This window comes from Aegilops tauschii, chromosome 2 (assembly GCF_002575655.3).
Source record: "Aegilops tauschii subsp. strangulata cultivar AL8/78 chromosome 2, Aet v6.0, whole genome shotgun sequence".
Taxonomy (NCBI): domain Eukaryota; kingdom Viridiplantae; phylum Streptophyta; class Magnoliopsida; order Poales; family Poaceae; genus Aegilops; species Aegilops tauschii.
In genome coordinates, this window is record NC_053036.3 from 519715581 (window position 1) to 519731234 (window position 15654).

The following is a 15654-nucleotide window of genomic DNA, read 5'->3' on the forward strand; positions in this document are numbered from 1 at the left end:
CTTGAAAACCAAAAACCTTATCCTTGACCAGAAAAACCATAAACTCAATGGCAGAACCTTCGATTGCCGCCTCAAGCGCCGCTGCCACTGAATCCTCATTCAAACGAAAAACATGCCAGCCAAAAGAAATTACCATGGTGAAGAAGCCCGTGTCATCCATGGGGTGCACCGGAAAGCCCGTAGATTGAAACACCATATCCGCAAAAACCAGACCCTTGGAGAAGTCCAAGCCAAGGGTGGATCCATCGACAGAACCCATGGAGATGGGTATTAGGACGTAGATCTCAGAGCGCCGGAGAGATCTAATGGAGAGGAAAGGAAATTAGGTGGCTAGGGGAGGAGATCACCGGAGGTGGTGGCGATCGCCGGGGAGGGGTGGCATCTTTGTCACTTGTTGACTGTAGTTTCTTGTCCATACCAAATCTTAGTTTATCTTTAAAGCTTTCAACGTGCATTTAAAAAAGAAAATATAAAGAAAGGAAAAAAATAAGATTAAACAAAGAAGCAATGCAAAAACCAAAATAGAAAAAACAAAATAGCAGGCTAGAGTGGTCCACCTGGCCGAGCCGGGTGAGAAGCAATGCACTATGTACCGAATCAAAAAATAAACCCCGCTGCATAAATAAGAAACATGTGAGATGAACTCGCGCAAATGGAAAACCACTTACTAGTCCAACCAACTACTAGGAGGGCCGAAGGAGGGCGCTGATGTATCTCGTAGTAAGCGAGATATCACATTCGCGAGCTGAATGCATAAAGAGGACTATGTTAGTGAGATCAGAGTACTTCTTATTTCAGTTGAGAGATCAGAGTAATTGAAAGATCAACTTATGTCCTCTCGTTCCCTCAAATAATAAAAAGAAAACAAAATATGTCCTCCCGTATGACTCGATGGCTTGTTTGATTGCCGCCATGCCGCCAGCTTTAGGGTATTAGAGCTGACGATCAATGAACAGGACGATGGAGGAGCTGCCACCCGCCCGCCTGATAGATTATCTTGTTACGTACGTATAGCCGCTAGATGGTGTTTATTGTTTAGATGTGCAAGGTACTCTTCCCGTCTCACAATATAAGACGTCTCCATTCCATAATATAAGACGTTTTTATAAGTTATGTTTGTCAAAACGTCTTATATTGTAGGACGAAGGAAATACGAATGCACGGAGTGATTCGTTAGATCAATGCAAATCAAGTTTGTTTTGTGTACCTTTTCTTATGGGAATACATATATTATGTACTCCCTTTAGTGATCTAAAAGATTTAATATTAGTTTACAGAGGGAATACTTACTAAACCAGGACAGTAGGAGTGTAGGATAGCATAAGTCAAGCGCAAAAAGAAAAACTGATTAAAGTATTGCCGCGTGCATGGAAGGAGCCACGCCTTCGACGACGCTGCGAGGTCCAACCGGTACCTTAAATCACATTCTGCCCACCAGAACCTAAATGATGCATCGCCCACAAAACAATAAACCTAACTGATGCATCAAGTGCTCTTATATCATGGGACGAGGGGAGTATTTTTTACTGCTTGGTCGACCTGGAACATCCATGCCTGGTGAAACCAGCCAGCAAAATATTTAAAGTTCTAAACTTGACTGATTAATCCCTGACGAAATGGTATGGCAAACAAATAGTTCAATTCATAGATAATGGTAGGCTGGGCGCCTGACAAATCCTTAGACCAGAGGAGGTTATAGTTCGGTTCTTCTCTACAGAAACAATTTAGTTCACCCTAATGGGAAAAATGAAAGCAACTGAGTTCACGTTAATTCAATTTATGCCTATCACTAATGCTCCAGGAAGAAAAAGAGAGACATAGAAAGCAAACCATTGTAAAAGCAATTAAAAACACACGAGAGGAACTAGGACCCAAAGGAGTTGGGGGATGGTGCCATGCCATTGAGGAGCCGCTCGACCTGCGCGATGACCTGCCTCCCATGGGCGTACATGACCAAAGTGTCCCTGTTGCACCTCAGCACATCCACGATGACGTTGAACTGCCGATCATTCACCACGTCAATCATCTGCCACACCATGCAGTTTGAATACTGGTGGATTATCATGCCCTGTATGACCAGGCAACCACGCAAGATTAGTCATGTACTATATCTCTCTAGGGATGTCGAGTAACAACGGTAAGATCTCAAGAGCCACATACCATGAGATGATCTGCTGTTTGACCACCGCCTGCAAAAAGGATCTCATTTATGACAAGCTTGCAATCGTGGTAGCTGGCATACATTAGGCACTTCTCAATTACTTTGGAAGAGTGCTTCTGGTGGCTCATCTGTACTATACTTCCAGCAAATCTCAACATAATAATTTGTCGATGATGAGGTCCTCCATGCTCCACAATGTACTACAACATGTCGATAGAACACACATGTGAATTGTTTGTTTAGCTGCGACAATATTTCATCAATTACAAACCAGTACACACTTTACCTGCACAACATAGTTTCCATATGGGTCTACAAACAACTCCTTTACACAATCGAGAATCTCTGTGATAAACCTGTCCATAATTTGAGGATCCTTGCAGAACTCCAGCATTTTCTAAGAAGATCACGAGGACGGGAGGAATAATCAGTGAACATGGTACAAACAAACGTCGAAAGATAGGAAGCGGTAAAAAGTGTAATGCCTAAACTAACAACCTGAACCACATGGCATCCGTAAGGATGGGTGGATAACATCTTGGCCTTGCCACATAACCGTCTATAGATGAATTGGATATAATGTGGTTGCACACACTCCATACATTTCTGAACGACATGGTTTGCATGTTGATCACAAACACATTTGAATAAGTTCCTAACAAGCTCCTTGGCCATCTATATTTGTTGATCAATGTCGCTTATTTCAAAAGCCTGAAGAAAGCGACACCATCAATGACCAGGCTCGCAATGAAATAATATGGCATACCAAGGTAAAAACTTAAAACATAATGAAACATAATCAGCTTAAACTATTTATGCATTTGACATTATATTATATTTATAACAGAAGTAATCTAAGATAATGAACATATTAACAAGACAATAAATGAGTGAATGGTTTGACTAAATTACATATTCTATCTTACCTGACATTACAAAGCAGAGGCCTTCCAAATATAAAAGTGCAGTTTTGCAATCTACAAACACACCTTAATTCCTTCCGTCATGAGATGTTAGAAAAGATATATATACACTACAAAAAAAAGACACTTCCGTGATGATACATGTTTGTCACAGTAGGTCACGTTTTCTGTCATGCATGTACATCCATGACAATTTTATGACAGAATCAAGATAGTCATACCTGTGCTGTCGTACAAGTGTTCCATGACATTACCAAAATTATCATCACTGAAGTGTCCACTTCCATGACGATAAATCGCGCGTCATAGAAGTGCTTTCATCAAGGGTGACCGACACGTGGCATCCACCATAATAGGTCGCCGTTAAGCTATCGGGTCTAGTTTTGAATCCGATAACCCGTTAACAGCCCGGACCAATGGGTATTTTCCACGTGTAAAATTCTCATTGGCCAGAGGAAACACGTGTTGGCTCACCGTTGGGACAGATGTCATCCACTCATTGGACAGGAGGCGACTATGATACGTCGACACATGGCATGGCCCAATAGAGGCCCATTCCTGTGAAAAGGCCGCCCGTTTGACTTGGTCAAAAGGTAACGGCCTGGCCCACGGAAAGCCTGTTAATGGCATGTTCGTATATAGCCCATTTACGGCCCGCTAACTACCGGCCCGTTACGGCCTATCGGAATTAAGCCCAGTAGCTTCATCTGGGCCGTCCAATATGATTCCAGCCCGTTGTAACTTCCGGCCCATGTATGGCCCATGATGTCTTTCGGCCCATATGAGGCCCTTTGTAACTCTCGGCCCATTAAAGGCTCGAGATGAAACTGGCCCATAATGAACAGTGTATCGCTTTATACCCATTAACGGCCCATTATTCCGTCGGCCGTTTCCAGCCCGTGTTAACTTTTGGCCTTCTAAGGGCCCATTTATTCTTGGGCTCATTTCTAGAATTCGGTTAGATACGGTCCGTTACTGGCCTGTTCCATTTGTGGGCCAAATACAGCCCGTGGTTACATTCAGCCCATTTGTGGCCCGTTAACCCGTTGGGCTTTTCATATCGTTATCAAATACGGCCTATTAACGGCCCGTTATGGTCCATGAATAGTACAACCCATGTTTGGAAAAATTATTATACGCCCCGTAGAAGGCCCATGGATCCTACGGCCCGTAGAAGACCAATGGATCCTACGGCCCGTAGAAGGCCCATGGATCATACGGCCCATAGAAAGTCCATGGATCCTACGACCCGTAGAAGGCCCATAGATCCTACGGCCCGTAGAAGGCCCACGGATCCTACGGTCCGCAGGAGGCCCATGGTTACAACAGTCAGTGTGTTGCCATGATTATTGTGGCCTAGTTACCAAAAATAGGTTATTGTGGCCACTAGAAAAACGCGAAAAAAGAACTGCAGTGACTATAAGCAAACAACTAAACAAGACAATAAGGAAATAAATAAGCAAGCAACTAACGCTAGCCTATTACAGCTATTACACATATTACATCCACCGGGCATCAAAGTTCGCCACCCGTGCAAATATAGGGAACAAAGCAGCATATTACATACACTAGCCGTCAAAATTGGCCACCAGTGCAAATAAGCGCGGCAGCAAAACAAGTCCATAACTGAAACAACTTCAGAAGAGCTCAAGAAACGTTATCCTGGGTATCCACCATGCTGGCAATAAGCTTAGCAAGCTTATTAGCTTTGTCCTGTTTGGCGCTAAAATCCTCCAACGCTTGCTGTTGCACCAGAAAGTATGCATCTGAATGCTCCAGGGACTTCCGCAGTCCTTCCGCTTCTTGTCGCAGCACAGCTGATCGATGTCTTTCAGCTTGTAGTTGAGATTCAAGAAACCAAACTGATTCAGACAGTGAGTTTGAATAGCTTGTGCAAGCGGTAGTGGCTAGTAACTCGAACAGTAAACCAAGACAGGACTTTGGGGTTGCCTCACTATCTTCAAGATAGTTTTCCTTAGCTGTTTTATCAAATTTGTTGGAGACCAACAAGGATGTCTGACGATCCTGAACCTTATCTGCATTACTTCCTTTATCATTGCTTAATAAGGCACTCTCCCCAATATTCTGTCAGCATTCTAAAAGAAGAAACAAGCAGACACATAACATGTTTAGCATGTACTAGTATATGAAGCTCATTTCGGTGAACCAGTTCATTAGTAAGGTGGACAAGATTAAACTACCAAGTCTTCTATTGCCAAGTAGTACATTATAAAAGCATCAAACAAACATATATCTATGTCCTATGGTCACTGCATTGTCTTGCCAAATCAAAATAGAGACACGGTTCAAATCATATCAGTTCAAGAGAAAGCAGCATTGAAAGAATACGAAGCGTGGGAAACTAAACTGCACAACAAGATTTCAGATGGGTACCACGGGTCTACATGTACAACAACACTATTGGCCCTATTATGATGCTAGTAATGTGCATGATATGAGAAGTCAACTATATACACAATTGAAATTGAAATCAATAGAGTTATTTATAAGAGCAAACCTGTTAAAGAAACATGCGTAAACATACCTGCTGTGCCATTGGAGTTTCCATTGGATCGTTCAATTTAAAAATAAGTTTGTATGAGTAAATACAGTGATACAAGAGTAAAGCAGCATGCGCGATAGCAATGGAATCTTAAGTGAGAACATTTGTTCTTCAGGTTTAAGCACTTGTTCTACATGAACAGAGTACAGTAAGACGCAAGCATATAGTACTTAAAATAAAATGAGCTCATAGACCTTACCACATTCTTGGTTCGGGACCAGTAAAGAACAAGGCGTTCCTAATCATCGTCCAGTAAATGTGTCTCAGGAGAACGTAAGGGAATTTGATGAGTTTCTTTGCCAGTGAAGTATGTTTTCTTCAGGTAATTCCGATACTGCCACCAAGCATTCTTGAAGATAGCAGAGGTATTGGCACAGGTTACCTCATCCTGAGTTTCCAAATCGGTCCTTCCCTATAGAGAAAAATGGGAAAATTTGCTGTATTATAACCATCATGGAGGTAGAATGTATGGGACAAAGCAAAGTAATTGCCATGAATAACATTACTTACACATAACTCCTGGACAAACACCTGCAACTGGCATTTTCTTCATCTTCAGTATAATATTTCCATGATGGGAAGATACGCACATAGGATTTAACAACATCAAATGTGATAGATGCTAAACTATGAATGGCTGGTTGTGCTTCCTCCACAGGAATAGGTGTACTAACTGGTGGAGTTGGGGTTCGCCGTGGTAGTACTGGCGCTTTGGGCACTGGAGCTGCCTTACTAACTGCTCTTGTTTGGGAGCTCTGTGGTGGAGATGGTGCTGTGTCAACAGGAACTGGATTACTATCTGCTGGGGTTGGGGTTAGATTGGGTGAAGCTGGTTCTCTGTCCATCGCAGTAGGTGTAAAATCTGCGAGAGTCTGGGTTATGTGTGGTAGGGCTGGTTCTCGTGCATGTACAAATGGGGTGCTATCTCCACCAAGAGGTAGCACTATTTTATTTGAAGACCGTGTTTTTACTCCGCTAGATACTGCCATCACCCGCTCCAATTCAAATGGCTGATAAACACGAAACATAGTTGAATGTACAGACATTGTATGAGAGACAGATGCAATAGATAGTGTGGAAAAAAGAGGGCATTAAATAGTTGACATGTATATTGTTTAACTAAAACGGATAGCATGACATAATTTCACATATATGATGTCTATCTAAACTGGATAGCATAGCATAACATAATTCAAAGATATGATGACTAACTAAACAGGATCACATGACATAATTCACATACATGTTATCTAAGTAACCAGGATCGCATGATTTAATTCACATATGTGATTTATATGCTAAGCGGAGGGCATTCGCATATATGATGTCTGAACTAAGAACATGGTGTTAAATATTGTGTATATGATGTCTAAACTATGCACACTAGTAGAAAAAGGGCCATTTGTCCTGGTTCGTAAGGCCCATTTGTCCCGGTTGCGGAACCGGGACTAAAGGGTCGGTACTAAAGCCCCATACCTTTAGTCCCGGTTCTTACACCAACCGGGACAGATGGGCCTCCACGTGGCCGCTGCGGCGAGCCCAGGCGGGAGGGCCTTTGGTCCGGTTGGTAGCACCAACAGGGACCAAAAGGAATCCACGTGTCAGCAGCTGGCAGGAGCTGAGGTTTTTGTTTTTTTTTGAAAGGGGGTGGGTTTAGGGGGTTTTGGGGGGTTAATTTAGGGTGTTAACTAGCTAATAGAGAGAAGTGTCCTCTCTTATCTCCGTGCTTGGTTTACCAACGCTATTGCTATGCCTAAACATGGCTTAGATTGAAGTGAAGGCAACATGTGGTGCATGTCGAAAGCAATACTAATCCTAACTTGATCAAGTTTGGATTAGTACTACTTTGGACATGCACCACATGTTGCCTTCACCTCAATCCAATCCATGTTCATTTCACCCACTGATATATAATAACTCTTCATGCTCGCATCATGCATCATCATAATAACAAGTCCTACTAATCATCATCATACGACTTCTACTCGTTATTAATAACAAGTCATACGATCATCATCCTCATAGTCATCGAACCAACCCAACTTAATTGTTCTTAGCACATGATCATCAGTATTAGGTAGGACCTAAATACCCTCTTTAAGGTAAAATATCATAAAACAATATAGGCCCTGACTCTCCATTATGGAGAATGGAGATCATCCTGTCTCCAATTCTTGCACTTCGCTTTCTTTTGCTTCCAAGAACCTCCTTACGACTGTCCATACATTTTTTCCATTCTTTGATTAGCATGTGTTCACCTGTTTTAGAAATCCGGTATGGACACGTGAGATTCGTAGGATGACTTGGCTGTATGTTCAAAACATCAAGGCGACCATTTTGATACATTAAATGAGGCACACAACCCATCGGGATTTTCTATTGAAAAACATAGTAATAACTTCGTAGTTAGCAATGATGTACTAGTTTTAGAAGTATGCAAAAGATGCATGGATGTCGTAATAGTAAAAAATCTTACCAGGGTATCTCCATAGAAGTTACCGTGGTTCAACACGTGCACTAGTGGCACGTATTGACCATAATTTGGTGGAGTATCATAATAGGTATTGTAATTCTCAAGGTCAGTACAAAATGCGATCAGATGATTTTTTCTCCTGATAAGTTAATTCGGAGCCATCGGTGTAGTGGGTTTTGTCTACCATCTTCCGCACATTGTTTGAAGAATGAAAATAAGCTATTAATGGAAATAAGCTGTCAACTATTTTGAAATAAACAATATAAATTAGCTAATAACTATGTTTGAGAAACTCACATGGCGGTAGAATTGGAAGCGTATCAACAAGGACCCAAATGTCCATATTGTCTTGCTCGATGTCAGGATCACCAAGATCCATGGTGACAAGCATATCCTCATAAAAACCATACATCTTGCAAAATGCTTCCCAATTTGGGCAACCAAAATGGGTTACGCTCTGAGAATTGTACAGATTTACTTCAAAATCCATACCATGATGGGTCCTTAGGTGAATTTTCTTTGTTTCGAAACTTTCATGGTCTTCAAAACCCATCCTCTCCAAGACATAGCGTCTTGCATGGCATGGGATAAGCTAGTCGAATTGTAAAAGATGAAAATTACACGTTGAAATAGTTGAAGTCATGCTTAATTACGAAAAAAACACTTGTCGTTGTTGCGTACCATTTCAACATCGAAGGTCTCTTGAAGCTTAATGCTGAAGCGCCGATCTTCATCCAGGTGAGGGCACCTGTCGCACAGACCTCGGTCATCGTTGCACCAGGAGCACTCCCCCGGAAGACTTTCGTCGTCTGAGTACGACATTTCCTATGTTCATAATTCAAAGATTAAACTTGTACAATTAAATATATGTACTACAAAAACTAAATTAGAACATTATTATTCATCATGGGTTGACTATCAGTCTGTCGAGTCTTTTCTTTAAAACTCCCAGCTCACGTGGTGTATATATTCAACCGTCGGTGATGGTAGCTCCTCCTTTCGTTCCCGAGTGCATTACAACAAATTGTCTAGCACACGGGAACGAAGGAGAAGCTACCCCCACGACAACAGTCGGGATTATTCGTCCTCTCATATATGGTGGAGACTCTCCCTCACTGATTCCTCTCTGACATTTGCGATCGTTGGTGATGGTAGCTCCTCCTTTCGTTCCCGAGTGCATTACACCAAATTGTCTAGCACACGGGAATGAAGGAGAAGCTACCCCCACGACAACAGTCGGGATTGTTCGTCCTCTCATATATGGTGGAGACTCGACAGACTTAAAGTCAACCCGAAATATACATGTTTTTATCTACACCATATGAGCATTCAAACTTGATGGCCATTACATTTCAGTGGTTGAAAATATGAGAAAAAACATTTCAAAATATCTTATAGGACTCATATTGACATGGAGATTTGGCTGGTCGACGAGGACGGTGACGGGGACGACGGCGGGGATGATGGAGGGGGCTCCTAGATTTCTGCAAAATCAAAACCCCTATAAGCCATCAACTAATCAAATGCATATGCCTTGCAGCTCTCCAATTTTAGCATTCAAAGTAGGAGTAGTTTTCCAATTTGAGCATTTTTAAGCAAAACCAAATCGTAAAATAAATTAGTATTCAAATTAGCATGCATTCAATAAGCAAAACTACACCATCTCTTGCGTTCGTACATCGTCGAATATTATCACTAATACACCTCGAATAGTATCATACATATAGCATCGCTAATACAGCTAGAACCGTAGCGCCCGATGGGTATCGGCGCGGGTGGTGGACACCCAAAGAGAAGGAACCATCACGGGATCATAGCTCTAGTGAGATCCCTGAAGAACCTGCCAGGTATTTTTCGAACCTGCCCTCCAACGCAACCATGTAGCGACGGATGTGCTCGTCCTCCTCGCTGACGTACCACCTCCGCGGTGTCCGGAAGACTCGGCACCGTCACTGGCCCACGCAACCACCACCAAACAAGGTTCGGGTCAACAATGGGCTGGCTCCTCACCAAGCTACACCCCCGGAAGGTAGCACCTCCCAATACCAGCCCGGCGGAGCCCAGTCCCGAACATGGTCCCTCTGATCAAGCAGGCCTCCTCCGCCGAGTCGACGACGAGGATGCGGGATAGGCATCGTCGACGTCGATACGGGAATAATTTCTTTAACTAAAAAATAAACTAGTTCTACTAATTTTCTTACTAAAAATAAACTACTTCTATAGTAAAATAAAGTAGTTTTATTAAATCAACTAGTTCAACTACTAAGCACTTACTATAAATAAAATAAAGTAGTACTTACTAAAAATAAACTACTTCTATAGTAAAATAGAGTAGTTTTATTAAATCAACTAGTTCAACTACTAAGCACTTACTATAAATAAAATAAAGTAGTACTTACTAAAAATAAACTAGTTTAACTAGTTCTATTTTTTTTCTAACTAATTCTATTAAACACTTACTAAAAAACATCTAATTCAACTAATCTAAAATGCACACTAACCTAACATCTAATGCACTAACCTAAATCAGAGAATGTTCAAATAAAGTAGTATTGCTTGGTTTTTTTAAAGAAATGTTCAAATAGAAAATTTAGTCAAAAAGTAAAGGTTTTGCCTAATGCATTCTTCATATAGAAAATTGTTACTCTATAATTTAATAATTTAGTACTGCGTGACTATACATAATAATCTATACAAATTACTAGTATATATAAATGGAAAAAATACATATATTAAAAAAAATGAAAAAAAGAGAGCCGGGGCGGCGGCGGCTCATAGCGGGGCCGGCCGGCGAGGGCGACGGCGGGGGCGGCTAAGGCATCGGCGGGGGCGAGCGACGGCGACACGGGCGACGACGACGGCGTGCGGGGGCAGGGGCAAGGGTGACGTACGGCGTGCGGGGGCGCGCGGGGGCAGGGGCAGGGGCACGGGCTCCGGTGACGGCGTGGGCGGCGGACAACGTCGGCGTGGGCTCCGGGGCGGGGCGACGATGACGGTGTCCGGCAGCCTGGCGGCGTCGAGGAGGTCCGCGCATGCGCGTCGTCGGTGGCAACTGCTAGATGAAAACTGAAATGTTCTAAGTGTTTGCTATATATACATGAAGCATTGGTCCCGGTTCGTGGCACCAACCGGGACCAATGCCCCCCTTTAGTCCCGGTTGGTGCCACCAACAGAGACCTTTGGTCCCGGTTGGTGGCACCAACCGGGACTAAAGGTGGCATTGGTCCCGGTTGGTGCCACCAACCGGGACCAAAGGCCTGTGCCTGCCAAAGTCGTGCTGCGGTGGGATGTTTAGTCCCACCTCACTAGCTGAGGAGCTGCCGCACCTGTTTATAAGCACCCCCTGCCATCTCTCTCGAACTCCTTTGAATTGCAGACCTTTGGTCCTAATCTCACACTGCTATGCCTGTGGGCCTGCTGGGCCTTCTGTGGGCCTGGATCCTGGCCCAACTAGCTGGGTTCCTAGTCGTATTCAGGCCGTGGTGGCCCAGTAGGTTGCATTTTTTTATTTTTTTCTCAGTTTTTTGTTTTCTTTTTTACTGTTGCTATTTTTATTTATTTTATTAAAGTTTTCTTATTTTATTTTATTAAGGTTTATTTTATTTTATTTTGTCTGTACTTATTTATTAAAGTTTACTTTGTTTCTACTTATTTATTTTATTTTGTTTCTACTTATTTATTTTATTTTATTTTTTTGCTTTTTTATTTATTTTATGAAAATTCTTTTTGCTTATAATGTTTTGAAAAGAAAATACTTTGATAATTTTAGTTGCATAAATTTTATATAATTTTAGTTTCAATAACACTAGAGGTTTATAAAAGCTTTTTAGTTGATTCCTTTTGCTATTAGAGTTTCATTAAAGTTTTCTACTTCATTCTTTTTTCTATTAGAGTTTCATAAAAGTTTTCCAGATCATTCTTTTTTATATTAGTTCATTATTTGAGCCAAATGACCCTGAAATTGAAAAGCACTTCAGATGAACTCTGAAGAGGATGAAAGTTGGCATGGTATCATCATTTCACCCACATAGCATGTGCTAAAAAGTTGAGAGGGTTACGAGAAAAACTGGATGCACTTCATGTACAAAATGAACAATCTCTTTCAAAGCCACACCATCAATTTTCAACCCTTTCTGACTTCATTTGTTATTTTTCATGCATTTACTGATTTTTTTGAGCTAAATGACCCTGAAATTGAAAAGCACTACAAATGAACTCTGAAAAGGTTGAAAGTTGGCATGGTATCATCATTTCACCCAAATAGCATGTGCTAAAAAGTTGAGAGGGTTACAGCAGTAGTTGAGAGCGTTACAGCACTACAAAACAGACAATCTCTTTCGAAGTATCATGGATATTCTAGATCAAAGGCATCATCATAATAGTCGTGGAGAGAAAGTCTTCACTTTTTCTTCGCTTCTATCCTTTGCTTATTGCGCCGTAACCATGGATAATCTTCATCGTTTAACAGGGTGCTTGGGTCAGCCTTGACTTTGAAGGGAGGAATTTCATGAAACTTTTCATAATCTTTGGACATGTCTGTCTTGCCCTCCACTCCCCGATGTCTCTTTTTCCTGAAAGAACTATGTGGCGCTTTGGCTCATCGTATGATGTGTTCGCTTCCTTATCTTTTCTTTTTCTCGGTTTGGTAGACATGTCCTTCACATACAAAACCTGTGCCACATCATTGGCTAGGACGAATGGTTCGTCTTTGTACCCAAGATTGTTCAGATCCCCTGTTGTCATTCCGTACTGTGGGTCTACCTGTACCCCGCCTCCTGACAGATTGACCCATTTGCACTTAAACAAAGGGACCTTAAAATCATGTCCGTAGTCAAGTTCCCATATGTCCACTATGTAACCATAATATGTGTCCTTTCCCCTCTTGGTTACTGCATCAAAGCGGATACCGCTGTTTTGGTTGCTACTCTTCTGATCTTGGGCGATCGTTTAAAATGTATTCCCATTTGTCTCGTATCCTTTGTAAGTCAATACAGTCGAAGATGGTCCCCTGGACAATGAGTACAGCCCATCACAAATAGTGTTGTCACCTCTGAGACGTGTTTCCAACAAATGCCAAAAGTCCTGATGTGTTCACATGTAATCTAGTCGTCACACTGCTCCGGGTGTTTGGAGCGCAGCCTGTTCTTGTGTTCATCGACATACGGGGTCACCAAGGCAGAGTTATGTAGAACTGTGTAGTGTGCTTGAGACCAAGAATGCCCGTCCCTGCATATTATTGAGTCCCCTCCAAGTGTGCCTTTTCCATTCAGTCTCCCCTCATACTGCGATTTAGGGAGACCAATCTTATTAAGGCCAAGAATGAATTCAACACAAAATCCAATGACATCCTCTGTTTGATGGCCCATGGAGGTGCTTCCTTCTGGCCTAGCGCGGTTACAGACATATTTCTTTAGGACTCCCATGAACCTCTCAAAGGGGAACATATTGTGAAGAAATACGGGGCCCAGAATGACAATCTCGTCGACTAGATTAACTAGCACATGCATCATGATATTGAAGAAGGATGGTGGGAACACCAGCTCGAAACTGACAAGACATTGCGCCACATCACTCCTTAACCTTGGTATGATTTCTGGATCGATCACCTTCTAAGAGATTGCATTGAGGAATGCACATAGCTGCACAATGGCTGATCGGACGTTTTCCGGTAGAAGCCCCCTCAATGCAACCGGAAGCAGTTGCGTCATAATCACGTGGCAGTCATGAGACTTTAGGTTCTGGAACTTTTTCTCTGGCATATTTATTATTCCCTTTATATTCGACGAGAAGCCAGATGGGACCTTCATACTGAGCAGGCATTCAAAGAAGATTTCCTTCTCTTCTTTGGTAAGAGCTTAGCTGGCAGGACCTTCATACTGCTTTGGAGGCATGCCATCTTTTTCGTGCAAACGTTGCAGGTCCTCCCGTGCCTCCGGTGTATCTTTTGTCTTCCCATACACGCCCAAGAAGCCTAGCAGGTTCACGCATAAGTTTTTCGTCACGTGCATCACATCGATTGAAGAGCGGACCTCTAGGTCTTTCCAGTAGGGTAGGTCCCAAAATATAGATTTCTTCTTCCACATGGGTGCGCGTCCCTCAGCGTCATTCGGAACAGATAGTCCGCCGGGACCCTTTCCAAAGATTACGTGTAAATCATTGACCATAGCAAGTACGTGATCACCGGTACGCATGGCGGGCTTCTTCCAGTGATCTGCCTCGCCTTTGAAATGCTTGCCTTTCTTTTGACATTGATGGTTGGTCGAAAGAAATCGACGATGGCACATTCTTCCTGCATTTGTCCAGGTATATACTTTCGGTGTCAGCTAAATAGTGCGTGCATGCGTGGTATCCCTTGTTTGTCTGTCCTGAAAGGTTACTAAGAGCAGGCCAATCGTTGATGGTCACAAACAGCAACGCATGCAGGTCAAATTCCTCCTGTCTGTGTTCATCCGACACACGTACACCGTTTCCATTCCACAGCTGTAAAAGTTCTTCAACTAATGGCCTTAGGTACACATCAATGTCGTTGCCGGGTTGCTTAGGGCCTTGGATGAGAACTCGCATCATAATGAACTTCCGCTTCATGCACATCCAAGGAGGAAGCTTGTACATACATAGAGTCACGGTCCAGGTGATGTGATTGCTGCTCTGCTCCCCGAAAGGATTAATGCCATCCGCGCTTAAACCAAACCATACGTTCCTTGGGCCACCTATAAACTTAGCCCGTTACTTTCTCTCGATTTTCTCCACTGCGACCCGTCAGCGGGTGCTCTCAATTTCCCGTCTTTCTTACGTCCTCACTGTGCCATCGCATCAACTTGGCATGCTCTTTGTTTCCGAATAGTCGTTTCAACCATGGTATTATAGGAGCATACCACATCACCTTCGCAGGAACCCTCTTCCCGTGGGGCTCGCCGTCAACATCACCAGGTTCATCTCGTCTGATCTCATACCGCAATGCACCGCATACCGAGCATGTGTTCAAATCCTCATACGGACCGCGGTAGAGGATGCAGTCATTAGGGCATGCATGTATCTTCTGCACCTCCAATCCTAGAGGGCATACGACCTTCTTTGCTGCGTACGTACTGCTGGGCAATTCGTTATCCTTTGGAAGCTTCTTCTTCAATATTTTCAGTAGCTTCTCAAATCCTTTGTCAGGCATAGCATTCTCTGTCTTCCACTGCAGAAATTCTAGTACGGTACCGAGCTTTGTGTTGCCATCTTCGCAATTGGGGTACAACCCTTTTTTGTGATCAGCTAACATGCGATCGAACTTCAGCTTCTCCTTTTCACTTTCGCACTGTGTCCTTGCATCAACAATAACCCGGCGGAGATCATCATCGGGGACAATATCGTCTGGTTCCTCTTGATCTTCAGCAGCTTCCCCCATTGCAGCATCACCGTATTCCGAGGGCACATAGTTGTCATCGTCCTCTTCTTCTTCGCTGTCTTCCATCATAACCCCTATTTCTCCGTGCCTGGTCCAAACATTATAGTGTGGCATGAAACCCTTATAAAGCAGTTGGGTGTG

The 15654-nt window shown here is 42.9% G+C and overlaps 1 pseudogene; it reads right to left on the reverse strand.

Annotated features, from left to right (window-relative positions):
• Window positions 1-1864: 1864 nt before the first annotated feature.
• Window positions 1865-15654, reverse strand: part of LOC109784971 (uncharacterized) — a 180028-nt pseudogene continuing 166238 nt past the window's right edge.